This window comes from Condylura cristata, unplaced genomic scaffold, assembly GCF_000260355.1.
Source record: "Condylura cristata isolate star-nosed mole 26May11 unplaced genomic scaffold, ConCri1.0 scaffold00027, whole genome shotgun sequence".
Lineage (NCBI taxonomy): Eukaryota > Metazoa > Chordata > Mammalia > Eulipotyphla > Talpidae > Condylura > Condylura cristata.
The window spans coordinates 5990581-5995782 of NW_004567128.1; positions in this window are offsets into that span (position 1 = coordinate 5990581).

Here is a 5202-nt window from a genome sequence, read left to right on the forward strand (position 1 = left end):
TTCCAACCAGTTTACTGTTTCCAGTGAATTCTTTTAAAACTCTGATTTCAAAAGAAGACTTGAATTTATTTTGAATTATGGGTTTTTTTTTTTTGTTTTTTGTTTGTTTTTTTTTTTTTTTTTTTTGCATCATGACTCAGTGTGGTCCTGGTTCCTCATAAGAACTGAGGGTTTGAGTTTTGGATTCTGGGTTGGCATATCCTGCTACTCCTTCGGCATAGGCTGAGGGAGGCCGCTCACCAGCGCCAGTGCAGTGGTTGTTACTGGCATCTTGAGTGCGAGTGTTACCTGTGAGCCGCCCTGCTTGCTTTGTAAGCTGTAAGACCCTCCCAAGGACCACTGCAAGGACAGCAATGCAGGCACATTCCGAGAGCTGCTTCCCTTCCCCAAATAGGCTTTCCGAGACTGCCTTACAAGTGTTCCCTGAAATAGCCCATCTACTGGTAGAAGCAGCTCATGCAGGCTCACTGCTGCTCCTGGGTGTGTGCAGTTATTTCATGCATTGCCTAACAAGTGATGATAACGGGGCATTTTCTACAAAGGCTTTGTAGGATTTTCATTAAATGAACTTGTTCTAGTTACAGAAACCTTGTCTCAGCCGTTGGAGAGTATTTATTTTTTGTGTTTTGTGAGTTCTCTTGTCTTGTTCTGAGCTAAGTTCATGGCCATGGGAGGTTGCGCAAAGTGGGTTTATAACTGAAAACTGAAGGAAGCCCAACTTTAAGGGAAACTTGAAAACTCAAAGCACTCTGGACAAGACTAGATCCTAACGCCCTTCAGTCAGCCGAATGAAATAGTGGATGCAGTGGCCCCTCAGATGGAGATTAGCTCGACTGAGCTGTGTGGTGTTTCCCTTTGTTTTCAGGCGCCCGTGTGAGTGCTTTCACTGCTTTGACCTTGGCGCTGACGCTCTTTTCCTTAGCACCACCACTGTTTTTTGTCTTTAGCACAAATAAGATGTTCAGGTGAGCCAGAGGCAGGAAGAGCCATTTTAACCTTAATACCAGTGGGCCAGGAGAGATAATGAGCTGATGGTCTATTTTAACCTCGAAAGTAAAAATGTATATTTTTTCACTACAGGTACAATGAACAGTAAAATGAGTAATGGCAAAGTATATATTTGATGCCTACTGTCTTTTCATGATAATGTGCTAACAAGTTGTATTGATATTTGGCTCAGAGTCTCATTTGTTTGCTTAGCACTAGGAATGTTATGTATACTGGTTTTAAACATAAGTGCAGGGTTTCCTGTATTTGGGTTGTGACTTGTAGACACAGTCTGACCTCGCTGCCTCTTTTCACACTTGTTGGGAACTCTGTGAAGAGCAGAGCAGGCTAAGAATCGCCAACTTTGGAAAATGTACATGATGTGAACTGGGGTGCTATGTTAAAAATAAATGTATGATAATGAAGTGTGGCTTTTATGGCGTCTTGGTGTCATTATGTTGTGGTCTGCATTTGATCTGGTGCATTTGATGCAAGCGACATGAAAAGGAACTGGAGGTCTTTCCAATTAAATCAGACCTTGGGGCCTGGTTATTTTTACTTCCTGGTGACCTAAGCAGGGTCCTTCAGTACCTGTACACAGCTAACACCAGGCAGTCATTGGATGGCATGCCTAATTCACAGTGTATTTAAAGATCCCCTGAATTGAAAGCTTGGGTTAATGTGGGGTTAGTTATTGGCTTCATTTTTTTTTTTTAAAGATTTATTTATTTAGTCATACAGAACTGGAGTACAGGCCAGAGATGCGGAGGGTGAGGGGATTCACCAGAGACAGAGCGGGAAGCAGAACAGGCAGATCGACGAAGTACACTGCTGAGGGGAGCAGCAGGCAGGTCAGGAGAGGTCTTCCGCGCCATGTGGTCACCTCCGGGGCAGGCAGGGATCGAACTCATGCGGAAGTGGCTTTAGTTTCTCAGTGCAGTGCTTTAACCCGCTGCGCCACCAGGGAGGGCCTTATTGTCTTCATTTTGTCAGTATTCTCTTTACACAAAAATATCCCCATAACAGTGTTCTTTGCTGGAGTGGAGGGTGAAGGACGAGACATCGGGAAGAGTTGACTTGAAATCCTGGCCAAATGATCTGGTACCCCTGTTGCAGTTTCTTACCTTTAAAATTTGCATGGCTTACGAGATATCAGTCTTCTCTCCAGTGGGACTTTATTCCACATTGTGGATGTAAATTGTAGGCTACAAATAGAATATTTCCAATCTAGTAGATCAAAAGGTCAAACTAACTCAGGAAAAATCATCCATGAATTAGCTCATATGCTTGGACATGGGGAATTCCAAAATACAGGCAGGGATCACTGGGTCCCTCATTTTAGAGAAAAAAGAGATCTGGAATCATCTAGGCGAGTAGTTACTTTACCACAGTGTGGTCCCACACCAGCATGTCAGCATCATCTGGGAACTTAGCTGAAATGCAGTTTTTTGGGCTGTGCCCCAAAGCAGCTGAATCAGGGTTGCTGGGCGTGGGCCTGACCATCTTTGTGATCATGAACCCTCCAGGTGATGCTGCTGCTTATTAAGGTTGATGATCCAGCCAAATTCATGCTATGGTCCAGGAAACTGTGGTGCACAGAGGTGAAACTGACCCGGCTAGTTAGGGTCTCTGCTAATTCAGACAAAGGATAAAAATGCTCCCAAGGCAGACATTTTGCTGTGCTATTGTGCCTGTCCATGAATTTGTACCCGCTCTGAAATGACCTGCCCTCCACAGATACTTCCTCTGTCCCTGCCATGTATTTAGCACTATGTTAGGAGCCCGAAATGAGACCTGTAAAATGGAAACTCTTCCCTTTAGGAGTTCACAGAGACCTACAGTGAATTGCAGTGCAGTAGTGTAGGGCAGGTGTTATGATGTACTGGGGTAGGCCAGCTGCTGTAACAGAGAGCCCCGAGAATTCTTTGGCTTGATACAATGAGAATATTTTTCTTACCTTTCAGTCAAGAGTGGATGGGTATTCATTGTGCCATTTTCTTTGTGATCATGCAGGGATCCAGGCTTCTTCTCTAGGGCTATTAGGATTTCTTCTTTTAGCCTGTGTGTGGAGAAAAGAGATTAGAAAGAATAGTTTTTCCTCATAGCAGTGACACGGTGCGTATTTCATTTCCTGGAACTTGGTCACATGATAACAGTTATAACTGCAAGGCAGACTGGGATATGTAGTCTGGCCTCAGCTCATAAAGAAAAAGTTGTGAGCACAATGTCCACAAGAAGGCACGAAGCCTGGTCACTCTGAGGTCACTTAGGAGGGGCATCTAATTCAGACTGTGGAGATCCAGGAAGACCTCATGGAAAAGTCTTAACAGAGTGCAGGCATTAACCAAGAAGTGGGTGTTCTGGGCTGTGGAGACTATGCTAAGGGAAGACAGGGTAAACATGGTGTATTCTGGGTACTGCAAAACATTCTCCTTCGGCTGAAATGGGTGGACGGAAGGATGTGGCAAGAGTTGGGCCAACGGCCAGATGGAAGGCCTTGCAGTGTCATGAAAAGCATAAAGCATCCTGAGATTAAACTCCTTTCAAAATGTAAACACAAATGAATGAAGTCACTGATATTCAAGGGGTGATTTGTGTTCTTCCAGTTTTTTCCTACCCCCTAGAAAAGAAGTGCTTCACTGGAAGATTGTAAACTAGTGTTTCGGACATGATCCAAACCTCTTAGTTTGATTTCTTACACATTTTCTGGTGTGTGTTTGGAGGAAGGACCGAAGGCCAGAACATGAGGGACTAACCCTGGTAGCAGGAGTCCGAGGAGATGACGGGAGACTTTCCGCCCACGGCTTCCTCTTATATCAGGGGCCAGGAAAGCCAAGAGGTACAGGGTTGTTCTGTTTCTTTGGCCAGAAGATTTTAAGAATGTAGAAATGCAGAATAGTTCGGAAATTAAAATGTGTGAAATACCCAACCTTTTTTGAACAAGTGTTCTCAGTTGAATTCAACATTTCCAAAAAGGCCCTGCGCCTGGGGGAGAGAATGCCCCAGTGCAGCATCTTCATGGCGAATGCCAACTCCAAAGAGTTGCCATATTGCTTTGCAAACCTCAGCTGATCTGGAAGTGTGGTTTGTGTTTGCAGCGATCTGATTTTCCCCACTCACTGCATTTTTCTTTCAAACTTAAAATGGAGCTTTACCTTTGAGGATAAGGCTGTGTGTGACTGACTGATCTACAGCCCAGCCATACCATCCTTTATTTGCCCTGAGATTCTCTCAGAAGATTTGCAGAAAAAAGGAATTGGCACAGAAACTGTGTGAAAGTTTTAAGATTCACCTGTGAGTACCCTGTAATAACAGAAACAAAAGCAGCATCAGCAAGAAGACATCAGTATCACATGTATCTGGTGTGTATTGTGTCTTCTGCTGATGTTGCTTACTTAAGCTTATGAGATATATATTTGAAACAGTTGTAACTGCAGTAATTGTTTAAAGCATAGGCCAGCATTATTTGGGGGGTTGAAGGAGCATTTTATCACTGACCCATGCCTAAACAATTTCAGTGTAGCTGGTGCAGAGTGATAGTAAAAGCAGACTCATGTTTTTGTTGATAATTTTAAAATTTTCTACAGAGAACCCACCCCTTACTTACTCGGCGGACCACTCTGTCCTCAGTCCAGCACTGAGGAACAGAGCACAGCCTCCACCCCGTGTTAGATTTACACAAAGCTCCAAGGCTGAAGGGAAGCCAAGGGGAAGAAAGATAATGCTTGGGGGATGAAATAGAGGAAAGCAAAACAAATTAAACACAGATACAGAGAATTGTGATTCAGGACCTTTGAAATGTATGTGAAATTGGCTTGAACCCCTACCGAGTGTGGTGGGAGCCTGCGCCTCAATCCTTGTGGGGCTCTGAGAGGCAGGGGTCACGGTGCAGGGCTGATGTCTTCTCCTCCTCTCTCGCTCTGGCAAGCTTGTTGGGAAAGACTTAGATGGACCATCTCTTTCTCCCCGAATGTCGCTTTACACAAGGCTTATGTGGTGTACATGCAGGGAGGATGCTGGGGAGTGGGGAACGGGCAGAAGCTAGAGACCAGGAAGATGGCCTTGTACATTGGTTACTTCCAGGCCGCGTCGCACAGCTCCAGGGGACACAGGTCCTTGTCCTGGATGTGAGAGGCGCCCGGGAGTGTGTGAGCCCTGCTGGCTCCAGCTCCCTTCTGCCCAGGCCACCTTCAAAGTGGTCCTCCCGCCCCGCTC